Source organism: Stegodyphus dumicola, chromosome 12 (genome assembly GCF_044657685.1).
Source record: "Stegodyphus dumicola isolate Sdum_Otavi_A_Nest chromosome 12, ASM4465768v1".
NCBI classification, from domain to species: domain Eukaryota; kingdom Metazoa; phylum Arthropoda; class Arachnida; order Araneae; family Eresidae; genus Stegodyphus; species Stegodyphus dumicola.
Genome location: NC_140779.1, coordinates 8432106 through 8446475, shown reverse-complemented (window position 1 = coordinate 8446475; position 14370 = coordinate 8432106). Strand labels below are relative to the sequence as shown.

The following is a 14370-nucleotide window of genomic DNA, read 5'->3' as shown; positions in this document are numbered from 1 at the left end:
GTGCCAGATTTTGCATATGTTATTATAAATTGTTTTATATTCAGAGAAGCCAATGCTAATTTTACATCTGTAATAAAATTCTACATGGAGAATTTCATCTCATGTGTTTTGATCCTGAAGATTATTTATTTAAAAATCTTAGAACAAAGCTGGGTAAATAAATATGCATTATTTTATTTGAGATTTTCACATTAATGTTACTTATACATTAATTATACCCTTGTGTACAAAATTACGAGAATTTGCAAGTTATGCATATTTGTACAAAAAGTATTAGACCAAAGCTACTAATTATACCACTAAAGAATTACGCAAATACTCAAGAGCCAAATAAGTAATCGTACATGTGCAAGTCTGCAAGTTGCGATTGTGGAGAGGATATCAGCACACGAAGAGTTTTCAGCGATTTGTGTGCTTCACAATACTTGTCACGTTTCTTGCAAGAATTGGTAAATTTTATGAGGTATCTGTTAAAATGAGTAGCTATGAACATATGGATGCAGAAATGAGATGGAAAATTGTTGGTAGATTGGAGGCAAGACAATCACAAGCACAGGTGGCTACAGAGCTCAGTGTAACATCCAGTGTCATCTGCAATTTGTGGAAACAGTTTCAAGACATTGGATTCATACTGATAAGACCTGCACTATGATAAAGCATTGTTATTTGGTACTTCGAGTGCAGCAATACAGGACTCCTACAGCTTCACAGCTTTCATGCGAGCTGTATTCTGCCACCGAAAGCCAAGCTTCACGGTTTACATTTGGCCAAAGGCTTCATGTTGAGAAGATCCGCTGTTTGCATCCGGGTCACTGCAGCACACAAGACAGCACATTTTGCATGGGGCAGACGACATGAGCCTTTGACCAGATTTCAGTGGAGCACCATGCTTTTTAAAGTTGAGTCGAGCATAACAGTAAGGAAAGAAATTTTAACATAGCAGTGGAGCTTCGAAAAGAGTTCAACACTTTCTAACCGAGATGCTGCCGAATCCAATTCGACAGCAACATGAGAACAAATGCAAGGTCCACACAAGTGATGATTTTCCTCTCCTTTAATTGGTTACATATTTCAAATCAACAAGAGATTTTCAGTTGGATGTCACTAGTGCAGTATGTGCATGGCCAACATAATCACTTTTAGTACTTTTGTGAATGAAAAGTTCATTGCACTACCTGGAGAACATGCCTTTGATATGCAAGCATGGGGGCTTTTCGTTTCTTAAAATTCTCAACCTCCATCAAAGAACTTGTTCGGCAGAGAATGACAGGCAAGCATTCAGGAGTTAAAATTGATTTTTAAGGCATATTTATCATTAAAATAAAATATAACTGCTGAAACTGTGTTGCACTTACCTAAAAAAAGTGGAAATGCACTTTGGTTAGAACTACAATTAACCTTAACAACTGATAAGTATCGGAGATGCACTCCGGTGTAGTTTATGCTTTGGGAATATAACCAATATGTAGGTGGCACTCTCATGCAGGACCTTCCATTGACTACCCGTATATTTCCCTAAGATTGCAGCCCCACATTAAAAAAAAAGTGCTCAATGATTAATAAAATTTTTATTTCATACTCACTAAGTACTTACTTAGGTATGACAGAATGAATTTAACATATTTAGGCCTGGTATCGTGAGAATTAAGCCATCCCCAATTTTCACCACCCACGTTAGGAACGGTTCTACTCTCATGCAAAACAAATAATTATGCTCTGCTTATGCTGCTATTTAGTACAGTAGTCTAGGAAGGAACTATAAAATGTTGGTACTTTTGTTATAGTGACTCCCGAGATTGAATCGGCAATCAACTAAGATAATTCGGCAAAATCTGACTGTGGGTTATTATACCTTGCCACAAGAACATGTATTAGCACCAGCTGCATGTTCTGACACCTTGCTAAGTTATCGTATATTAGATCCATGTTGCATTTTCGCTCTCGCCTTGTGTTCCTATATTATTCATTTCTGATAAGGTTTTCGAATTCACATTGTTTATTTAAAAATGCATTTATTGCATTCGGCAAAATCTGACTGTGGGTTTTTATACCTTGCCACAAGAACATGTATTAGCACCAGCTGCATGTTCTAACACCTTGCTAAGTTATCGTATATTAGATCCATGTTGCATTTTCGCTCTCGCCTTGTTTTCCTATATTATTCATTTCTGATAAGGTTTTCGAATTCACATTGTTTATTTAAAAATGCATTCATTGCTTTTTTTCATGAATATGATGTTAATAGTAATGAGGTGGATGCCATATAATTTTTTCAAGAAAGAGGTTTTTTTATCTGAAATTGGACACACGAAAATGGTCACAACATGAAACTTTATGTTATCAACAAAACCATCTGGAGGTGTACAGTCAAAAGTCATTAATTCGGACACCCATAATCCGGAATGATCTATAATCCGGATCTCAAAGCTAAAAACTTTCTGTGCATGTGCCACGTTGGCACATGCGCACAGGCGTTTTATGCGTGCGCGTAAGACCTTGACTACTGCGCATATGCGTGTGCGCAGGTGCAGAATACGTTTTCGCCTGCGCGTTTAATGTATAACGGATGGTGTAAGCTAAAATTATCTAATTATCTATTTCAGTTAATGTTAATGACTGCGTTGTTCCTTAATCTTCGAATTGGATCCTGCTTATTATTTTTTGCAGACTGTAAGAGCAATTTTATAAAGTAAACTTGAACTTTCGATTATGTCAAATAGAATTTCCGATGCTGGAGCTCCCAAAGGATCTACAAAACGAAAGTATGTTTCGATGTCCATCAAACAAAAAGTGGAATTGCTGCAAAAAATGGATAAAGACATGAAGAAGGTGACAGAGAGGTTAGTGAAAACGAAAAAATTTCGATTGACAAGTTAGTCGGTATTCTCGGCACAGCAATTACGGGACTTCAACAGCGGAACTTCGTAACTGAAGAAAAAATTATATCTGTTTATAGAATTAAAGAGAAAGTATTATCACATAAAAAGAAGCAACTTAAACTGAAAGAAATGTTTAATAAAGTAAAATAAATATTAAGTTTTTTTTTTTTTTTTTTTGTAAATTTTGATACTCTTTAGATCATAATTGTTCTTTATTTCATAAATTACGGTTTCATATTTTTAATTTTAGAATTTCTGCATGCCATCTTACGAGATTTAAAATCGCCGAAGTCCCGACGAGTCCGGATTAACGACTTTTGACTGTATCAAACATCTTAATATGGGTGAAAGTGCTATAGTTAACAGAAACAATACATGTGATAAAATGATAAGGATAAGAATTCTTAAAGATATTCTTACGAAATGGCATGAGTTTTATTGCTGCTATTATATATTGGGTTGTTTATTTTAATAATTCTTGCTTCATGAGCTTGGCAAAATTATAGCCGAGATTTTGGTGCTAATGTAAAATCATAAAATATGGTTAGGGACAAAGAAGTACCAAAATTAAGGTAAAATAACATGCTAAACAAATATTAATTTAGAAGTCAAACAACAAAATTCAGCAGAAAGCGTAAAAACAGATAAGCAAAACACAATGTCAAATAAGAAAAATTAAAATGTGTAAACTATAAATCAACTGATTATTTATCCAGCAGCATCAAACAGGTTTAAAATGATTTCATACCAATTAATGCAGGAAATCTCTTGAAATGAATCCTAGAAATTCACTAGCATGATACATATTATGAATGAAAAGCCATAACAAGGCAACAAGGTTTAGTATTAAAAAAAAAAAAAAAAAAAAAAAAAAAAAAGGCATTATTTCAACATAAACATTGCAGAACATCTTTACTCCTCACATATTATTAGGAATAAAGAATCTTCAGCAATCACTGTGCATCATGAGAATATATATAGCAAAATTATGGAATTCCCACCCTTAAATAAAAAGGACAGAGGACAGCAGAAACACAAATGATATTTTACAAAAATAAATTCATCACAATGATAATGTGTATGTTATGTACAAGAAAATAAATAATACAGTCAAAAGTCGTTAATTCGGACACCCATAATTCGGAATGATCTATAATCCGGACCTCAAAGCTACAAACTTTCTGCGCATGCGTCGCGTTGACACATAAGACCTTTACGGCTGTGAATATGCGTGTGCGCATGCACAAGATATGTTTACGAATGCGCGTTTAATGTATAACGGACGGTATAAGCTAAGCTAAAATTATCTAATTCAGTTAATGTTGCAGATTGCGTTGTTCCTTAATCTTCGAGTTGGATCCGGCTTATTATTTTTTGCAGACTGTTAGAGCAATTTTATAAAAGTAAGCTTGAACTTTCGATTATGTCAAAAAGAATTTCTGATATATATTTACTAATATGTAAAGGATCTACAAAGCGAAAGTATGTTTCGAAGTCCATTAAACAAAAAGTGCAATTGCTGCAAAAAATGGATAAAGGATAATGGATTTGTTTATCTAACCATTCCAAAATCTGTTTATCAATTTCACGCTGCTCTGCGTGTGTGGGGGGAACGTCGCGGCATGCAATGAACTGGAAGTTGATCTGTCAACACTATTCTTATCTTCAGGGCAGATGTTTTTATTTGGCTTATAATTGCTTACTAAATGTAGTATTTCATCTCGATGTACTCCATCTTTGATATGATTTAAATCAAATTCCTCGTCATTATAATTCGCTTCCGATAGCGAAGAAGTGACACAGAGGTCACTTTCTTCGAAAACGAAAGAATTTCGATTGACAAATTAGTCAGTATTCTCAATACAGCAATTATAGGACTTGAACAGCGGAACTTTGTAACTGAACAAGAAATTATGTCTGTTTATAGAATTAAAGAGAAGGTGTTATCACATAAAAAACAAAGCAACTTAAACAACTTACATTGAAAGAAATGTTTAATAAAGTAAACAAATAAATATTAAGCTTTTTTTTTTTTTTTTTTTGTAAATTTTGATACCTTTTAGATCATAATTGTTCTATATTTCATAAATTACAGTTTCATATTTTTAATTTTATAATTTCTGCATGCCATCTTACCAGATTTAAGCTGATGATCTATAATCCGGAAAAATTGATAATACGGAATCGCCGAAGTCTCGACGAGTCCGGATTAACGACTTTTGACTGTAGTATATTTACAAACAAATGAAATGGGAAAAATAAAAAGACATTTAAAAACACTTTTCTTTCCACTTGTCCCTTTCTTAAAAGTAAATACCTTTTGATTATCTGCACTCCACTGAAAGCAATGAGAAAGTACTGACCAGGCTGTCTGTACTTTCTCATGTTTCTGGTGACACCATGTCACGAGAAAGTATTTACGGTGTATTCAACAAGTCAGCAAAAGGTATTTATGTGACAATCAAGATATGCCCATACGTATGGCTCAGCACAAGTGAAATTGCATTTCTGAAATTCAATGCTCATTTTTCTGATTAGTATTTCTTTTTGCACCGAGCATATTTGTTTTAGTCCCAATGAATCATAATGGGATTGTGGAGTTTGCCTTCTTTTATTTTCAGTATGTTGAAGTGCATTTAAATTTCAACACTTCTTGGGTGCATGACCACTGTGCAGTGCTGAGTTTGTGTAATTCTCATTTTTTTTTTAGTGAAAATAGATTGTTTACAGATACAGGGGTTGGACAAAAATATGGAAACACCTTTAAAAAAACATGTTTCTTTGCTTAATATGGTGTAGGATACCCGTTGGCATCCAAAACAGCTTGCAGTCTTCTCAGAATGGATAAATACAGTTCCTGTATGTTTGCCAAGGGAATATTATACCATTCTTCCTGCAAAACGGTGGCAAGTTCAGATAACGATGTTGGCGGTGGATAACGAGAACGCACTTTCATTTCCAATGTTGACCACAAAGGTTCAATAATATTCAGGTCTGGTGATTGTGGTGGCCAGGGGAGATGGGACAACTCATCCTCGTGCTCAGAAAACCAGTCCTTGACAATGTGAGCTGTGTGAACAGAGGCTTTGTCGTCTTGGAAGACACCATCACCATCGGGGAACAAAGTTTGTACCATGGGATGAACTTGATCAGCCAAAATGTTCACATAAGTCTTGGCAGTCATGTGCCCTGACACAGTTATCATGGGGCTAGCAGAGAACCACGATATGGCTGCCCAAACCATAACAGAACCCCCCGCCATGTTTCACTCTTGGCAACAAGCAGTCTGTATTATAGGCTTAAGATGGCGTTCTCCAGACGTAAACTCGGCCAGAAGTGGGAAACAATGTGAAAGAAGACTCGTCAGACCATATTACTCGCTTCCACTGCTCTATAGTCCAGGCTTTATGACTTAAACACCACCTTTTCCTGTTACGGGCATTAGCATTACTGATGAGTGGCTTCTCGATTGCAGCACGGCCAGCAATTCCCTGTTTATGAAGCTCCTTTCTAATTGTTTTGGTACTCACAGGGTTCGATAACACAACATTCATTTCAGCAGTAACTTTTGCAGCTGTGGTCTTCTTATTTTTCGTCATAATTGCCCTTAATGATCGTCTGTCACGATCACTGAGGACACACTTTCGTCCGCGCTGTGATTTAGCAGATGATGTTTTTCCGCTTTTCAAATATGCGGAATAAATCTTTGATACAGTACCTCTTGAACCACTAAACACCTCGGCTACCTTGCTTACGGAAGCACCTACCATACGTGCTCCAACAATTTGCCCACGTTCGAAGTATGTTAACTCTGACATAATGCAATGACAACCTCACATAACAGTACTCCGACAACAACTGAACTGTTTAGCACGTTTACGAAGTTGTATAGGTGGCATCAGTAGTCAAAAACGCCAGAACCACCTACATATTTCATTAAAATCAATCTTTCTTTTCAAACATGCATTTCACAAGGTGTTTCCATATTTTTGTCCATCCACTGTATTTATGTAATTCTCTCAGTCTTTTTAAGTGAAAAGAGATCATTGCATACAGAATGATGAAAATTAAAAACCGCTTTCTGAAGAAAGATAAGCATTTTATTTCTTTAATGAGTGTAAAAAAAACAAAATAGGCAAACCTGGATGCATTGTTGAAACAGACATAAAAATAACCAAATAAAACATTCTTCGGTACTTTTCTGTTAGGCTCCTCCCATGCATTTTGGTAGAGTTTTTTAATGTTGGCTTCTCCTTCACATGTGCAAAAAGTGTGGCAGATGAATCATAGAAAAGTATCCATTTCTCTCAAAAAGTCAGCAAAAAGTTTGCAAATTTTCGGTGGGGTGCAGATAATCCGAAATTATCCCTAACTGTAATGCTAGATTGCATATTTGATACTAATCAATAATTAAAAGGACTTCACACCAAGATTTTGGATAATGCGCAAACACTTGAATGAAGATATTAAGCAGGTTAAAACTTGTCGTAACAGGAATTCAGGACATCTATTTCAAATTTTCTGAATAGAAATCATAATGATTACTTTTTATTTAATTCATTCATAAAATGGCTTTATGAACTATTAACAAAATACTTTTCAAAATTTCGATAATTTATTACATTAAATAAAAAAATAGCAAAATAAATCACAGAAAATATTTTAAGTCTCTTTAAAACCTAATTTTCAATAAATAGTATATTATTTGATACTACTAGATTTCCCACATTTATGCCTTTTTAATGTATACATGTAAAGATATATCATGTGCATCTCTGAATTACAACTGAAAAGCATTTGTAAAATTATCAGATATAACACTGATTTCATGTAAATAAATAATCAAATCTTATCAACCAAATGACTATTTCAGAATAAATCTAATCAAATTTATAGCCCTTTAAAGCAATTAAAATGCCTTAAAACTCTGAACTTTTATATATAACCCAAAATTTAAATGTAATCAAGAAGAATAACATATTATATAACTAGTTACCGTCAGATAAAAAACAAAGTAGAATAAAGTTAATTGGTTTTTTAAATTTAAATACTATATTAGATTGAGAAGCATAATCAAATAATCACTGATTTTTTAGTTTTGGGTGAAAGAGAATTATTTTTAACTAGCTTTCACATTATGTTTAAAGTTTCGCGTACCATGCCTAGAAATTCTGAAAAACAAAAGGGTTGAGTTGCATTTCTTCTTACATATAAAATATATTTACTCGGGGCTGTGCAAAAGAATAGGTGCATTGCTATTTCCCAATCTATAAATTTTAAAATAGTTCACGATATTTTCTCATTTTCATAATAATATAAAAAAAAATTACGGAAATATATCGTGCTTTCTACGGCATTTGTTATGCCATTTAAACCAAAGTGGCTTGTCTGCTCCAGTGACACAAGTTTATTTATTGTTAAAATTATTCGTGTAACAGACTTTCCTCTTTTTAAAAAGTACTACAAAAATTTTTCCAAATTTAATTGAGTATTAATAATCGTAATAATTATTAGATTTCTATCAATATTAGATTTAAATTAGTACTATTTATAATAGCACAGTTGCTTCAAGAGAAACGCAAAAATCATGTTTGCGCAAGAAACATATAATTTAAAATTAAAAGATACAGACAGTTAATCTAGAAACAAAAATATGTTTATCGTGAAGAAAGACAGAAATTTTAAATCCGTTATTCCATTGTCATACTTTCTTTGTATTTTTTGGCAACTCTATTATATACCTGTGTTTATATTCTATGATTGAATTTCAGTGGTTTTGTCGCCTGTGATTTTGTTATTATTTTCATTCCATTTTAAGCTTAAATAAAGGTATTTAAACCTGTAATGTTATGGACGAATTTAAAACAAAGTAACGATTTACGAACCTAAGTTTTTCCTTTATATTCTCAGTTTAGAATTCTGAAAAAGAAAGTGCAGATGTGTCATCTATAAACAAATTTAACGGACAATATTAATTACAATGGGAATTTTAAATTGCTTGTGCTCTCAAGACAAAAGGTGTATTTTCTATCACCAATTGAATTAAGGAAAAGCCAGAAAATTATGAAGTGGAAACAGCAAAATGGGAAAAAGGTTGCACGCAGTTGCAAAGTTTATAATACCGTCTGCGATGGAATTTTCACAAGTTACGCTTATACAGAATTATATTTAATCAAATGAAATGTTAAAAAAATCTTTAAACTCTATTATTAAACTGAAATATGACTTTAACAAAATGTTGCTGCTTGATAAATTTCATCAGTTGAAAATGGAATGCAGTGAAACAATAATCCAACACTTTGCAAAAACTTAAATACTTTCTCATCAAATCAAAGACGATGGCGAAAGCAATAGCGATGCAAATATAATTACGAAAATTCTAGGAAAATTATCTCTTAAATGCAGTAATTTCAGCTAAGCCTGGTTATCTGTTGATGACAGTAAAATAAACTTATCAAATCTGAACATAGACTCATCATTGAATAAACTTCTTTCTCGCAATCTGAGAAAAGTGAGTCTGCATTTTTCGCTCCTAATCGCAATAAATTTAAGTAAAAAAGAAATGGAATATGCGCGAGATTTAGTAAGCGACAACAGATTTAAAACTAATAACGGAAAGTAGATAAAATCAAAATAATATGTTAGATCTGCCGTAAGAAAGGGTGTTATGCTAGAGAATGTCGTTCCGAGCTATGTGGGAAATAAATTGGTATTCTAGAAAGAATTATAACGGTACTTTTCCGTTTTGCCGGCGCAAACGATAAAGTCGCCAATAATGGTTTAACTGATGCCAGACGAAATATCTTCGCTGGTAACCTTTTACGCCTCAGTTTCAAAACAAGTTGAAGCCATTTCTTATCAGATTGTTTCTTTCAATACTGGCATATAGAATTTTTACACGATATTTAAATTTTATCCCCTAAGACAATTCACGGTAATAAGTCAATTAGTTCTAAGTCAATTAGAACGCAATTACACCGCTCATCCGAAGGCGAAATCAAGTGTTAAATTCATCAATTCTAATAAGAATGCACTAGCGAAGTAAAGCACTGCTGTTTTACATAATTTCTGAGTAAGCTATTCGTACGAATTGAAATAATTCTTGCATTTAAACTTGTATTCCAAACTAAGATTTAACTTGAAATTAATGTAGATAATTACTGAGCGAATTAGATTTTAGTAGCGTAGTTTACGTGAGATGAGATCACTTGGGGTCACGTGATAAGAACCGGCGAATCAGGATTTTGAACCATGAAATCATAGTAAATTCTTAAATTAATGTCTTTTTACAAATTTATTGTCTTTATTTATTGGCTTTTTACAAAATTTTAAACCATATTAAAATGTTTATGCCTTCAAAATAAAAAAAAATTCTTAGAATTAACATTTTTTATGTGTATACTGTATGTTGTCGCCAACAAAGTCTGCTTGGCGAGATTTGCGCCGGCGAAACGGAAAAGTACCATTATAACAAATTACAATGCATTTAGCAGCGAAAGAGAGAAAAGTGTAAGAAAAAGCGATAAACAGTGGATCTTGGACAATGGAGCATTTGCTCATACAACGTACAATCTCAGTTACTTTGACATCTTCAATGAAACAGGTGAAAATGAAACTATCCGTCTTGGCAACAAACTAGAATTACCCATTACAAGAAATAGGGATGTAAAAACCCAGACACTAATTCATGATAAATGGCAAGAAGAAAAAATATGTAATATTTTGTAAGTTCCAGATTTCTAGAAAAATCTTTCTGAAGAAGTTATTACAGCTAAAGGAATAAAGCTATTAAAAATGCAAGATTATGCTGATATATACAGGTGTGAAAATGAGTTAGGTGGCTCACTAGTACACTCTGCAAATAATCTGTATTACGTGCTTTTTAAAACTATCATTTTACTGAAACGAACATTTCTTTCAAGGATAATCTAAGAATATGGCATGAAAGAACAGGATATATAAAATTGAAACTCTTTGAGAATTCAGTGATAAAGGTCTGATTGAAAGGTAGATGCGTCAAACAAAAATGAATTCTTTTGCGAAGATTACCAGTAAGCAACATAGATTTCCCTTTACTTCCAAAGAGTATAAGGCTACTAAACCAATGGAATTAATAGTGACATTTGGGGTCCTAGTTAACCACAGTCAAAATGGAGAAAATTGCTTCATATTAATGAAAGCTGATTTTTCTCAAAAACAGAAGTGATGCATTAGAATCATTGGTACTTTTCCATTTTGCCGGCGCAAATGATAAAGTCGCCAAAAATAGTACAACCGATGCCAAACGGAATATCCTCGCTGGTAACCTTTTACGCCTCGTTTTCAAAACAAGTCGCAGCCATTTCTTACCAGATTTATTGTTTATTTCAATACTGGCATACAATTACATAGAATTTTTACCACATAGTTAACTTTTATGCCCTAAGGCCATTCGCAGTAATTAAGTCAATTAGGATGCAATTACACTGCTCATCCGAAAATATAGAAAAAGCAAAGGGTTAAATTCATCAATTCTAATGACACTGCACTAGCGAAGTAAAACACTGCGGTTTTTCACAATTTCTGAGTAAGCTATTCATAGGAATTGAAATAATTCTTGCATTTAAACTTGTATTTCAAATTAAGATTTAACTTAAAATTAAAGTAGATAATTACTGAAAGAATTAGATTTTTGTAGCGTAGTCTACGTGAGAAGAGATCACTTGGGGTCACGTGATATGAAACGGCAAATCAAGATGTCGTACAATAAAAGCATAGTGAATTCTTTAATTAATGTCTTTTTACAAATTTATCGTCTTTATTTATTGTCTTTTTATAAAATTTCAAACGATATTAAAATGTTTATGCCTTCAAAATAAAAAATTCCTAAGAATTAATATTTGTTAACATTTTTTATGTGTATACTGTGTGTTGTCGCCAATAAAGTCTGCTTGGCGAGATATGCGCCGGCGAAACGGAAAAGTACCGAATCATTTAAAACTTTTGTCCATCTATGTAAAAATAAATTTATTCATCAAGTTAAAGCATTTAGATTTAACAACGGAACCGCATATATTAATTTGCATTTCAGTGAATTTCTAAACGAAATAGATATTCATTTAGAAACAGTAACTCTTTATACTCCATAGCAAAATGGAAGATCTGAAACGGACATGAGTACAATTACGAAAAGTAAAAATGTATGATGTATTCCAAAGCATTGCCTTTGTATCTGTGGACAGAAGCTGTGAATATAGCAGTTTATATTTTGGATAGAGTTCCTACAACTCAAGCTCCAGGTGTAGCTCCATATTAGTTATGGACGGTAAAACTTGCTTTAATTAAGCATTTAAACGTTTTTGGTTTAGACGTCTACATGCCCGAGCCCGATATCCCTCGAAACAAACTAGCACTCAATCGCAAGATGATATTTGTTGTGTATGAGAAAGAGTGTAAGAATTACCATCTTTTTGATCCAGTTATTAAAACCATCTAAGTGTCAAGAAATCTTAGTTTGGTACTTTTCCATTTCGGCGGCGTAAATCTCACCAACATAGACTTTATTGGCGACAACATGCAGTACACACACAAAAAATGTTAAGAAATGTTAGTTCTAAGAACGTTGTTCTTTGGAGATAAAAACATTTTAATATCGTTCAAAATGGGTCTTTTGTTTCCCTTCTCCAGATAGTTTACCAAGGTTCAAATCCCGCAAATGGCTGCATGGGCGTTTTCGTGGTTTTCCCCGTGTGTAACGTGTATACGAGTCAGTTCCCTTAGAAAGTCCTCCACGAAGACATCCCTTCCCTTAAGCAGATAGCCCTAGTGTGCTTTGTTATAATCACACACACACACACACACCAAATAAGTTCCGCGAGAGGATGACATGCCGTTTCTCTGTGTTTCTTATTTCACTATTTGAAGTTACCCCGCATTGTTTCCCTTTTTTACGTGGGCCTTCCTGTTTCCGGATCGACAAAATAATATTTATGGTTGACTTTGAAATGTTCGAAACTTTCCTCTTCTCGTTTTTCAGTGCAATATGATTTTCACGAATCGGAATATATTGTAGTTCCGTTTTCGTTATTTTCTTTAATTGCTTCTACACTTCTGGCCATTAAATTTGCGATACCATGAAGGGAAGCAAATGCAAAAAAGATATTTATTGTACGCAAACAATATGGCATGAAGTTTCTCTAATTATTGAGAATTCTAATACAGTCAAAAGTCGTTAATTCGGACACCCATAATCCGGAATGATCTATAATCTGGACCTCAAAGCTACAAACTTTCTGCGCATGCGTCGCGTTCACGCATGCGCACAGGCGTTTACGAGAGTGTATAAGACCCTTACAGCTGCGAATATGTTTGTGCGCATGCGTGTTTAATGTGTAACGGAGTTATACGCTAAGCTAAAGTTATCTAATTCAGTTAATGTTGCAGATTGCGTTGTTCCTTAATCTTCGAATTGGATCCGGCTTATTATTTTTTGCAGACTGTTAGAGCAATTTTATAAAAGTAAGCTTGAACTTTCGATTATGTCAAATAGAATTTCCGATATATATTTACTACAAAGCGAAAGTATGTTTTGAAATCCGAAATCTGTTTATCAATTTCATGCTGCTCTGCGGCAGAGGGGGGGGCAGAAACGTCATTATTAGATTATGATAGATTAGAAAGATTATGTCAAATAGAATTTCCGATATATATTTACTAATATGTAATTTGTATCTACAAAGCGAAAGTATGTTTTGAAATCCGAAATCTGTTTATCAATTTCACGCTGCGGATTGGAAGTTGATCTGTCAGCACTATCTTTATCTTCAGAGCAGATGTTTTTATTTTATTTGGTTTATAATTCCGTACTAAGTGTAGTATTTCATCTCGATATACTCCCGTCTTTGATATGATTTAAATCAAGTTCCTCGTCGTTATAATTCGCTTCCGATAGTGAAGAAAGTGACCCAGAGGTTATTGAAAACGAAAACATTTCGATTGACAAATTAGTCGGTATTCTCAACACAGCAATTATAGGACTTGAACAGCGGAACTTTGTAACTAAACAAGAAATTATGTCTGTTTAATAGAATTAAAGAGAAAGTATTATCACATGAAACGAAGCAACTTACATTGAAGGAAATGTTTAATAAAGTAAACAAATAAATATTAAGCTTTTTCTTTTTGTAAATTTTGATACTCTTTAGATCATAATTGTTCTTTATTTCATAAATTACGGTTTCATATTTTTAATTTTGTAATTTCTGCATGCCATCTTACCAGATTTAAACTGATGATCTATAATCCGGAAAAATCGATAATCCGGAATCGCCGAAGTCCCGACGAGTCCGGATTAACGACTTTTGACTGTAGTTCACATTGTTAGTCCAAAAGAGCGTTAGCCCAGAACTTATTAGTCTCGATACAGTATTTTGCATCAGTTGACTATGCATACATTTTTAACTGTATAGTACTTTTTTACTTGTTTCCACTAAACATTATCGCCCAGTATTTT

The 14370-nt window shown here is 33.5% G+C and overlaps 1 protein-coding gene across 2 annotated transcripts in view; it reads right to left on the bottom strand.

Moving 5' to 3' along the window:
- Positions 1-8059, bottom strand: part of LOC118189231 (FAST kinase domain-containing protein 2, mitochondrial-like) — a 65913-nt gene extending 57854 nt beyond the window's left edge. Inside the window, exon 1 of one of the 2 annotated variants that reach the window (XM_085827455.1) lies at positions 8037-8059. The gene's annotated coding sequence lies outside the window, so the exon portion shown is untranslated. The other variant, XM_035359807.2, reaches the window with a different exon arrangement.
- Positions 8060-14370: the final 6311 nt, after the last annotated feature.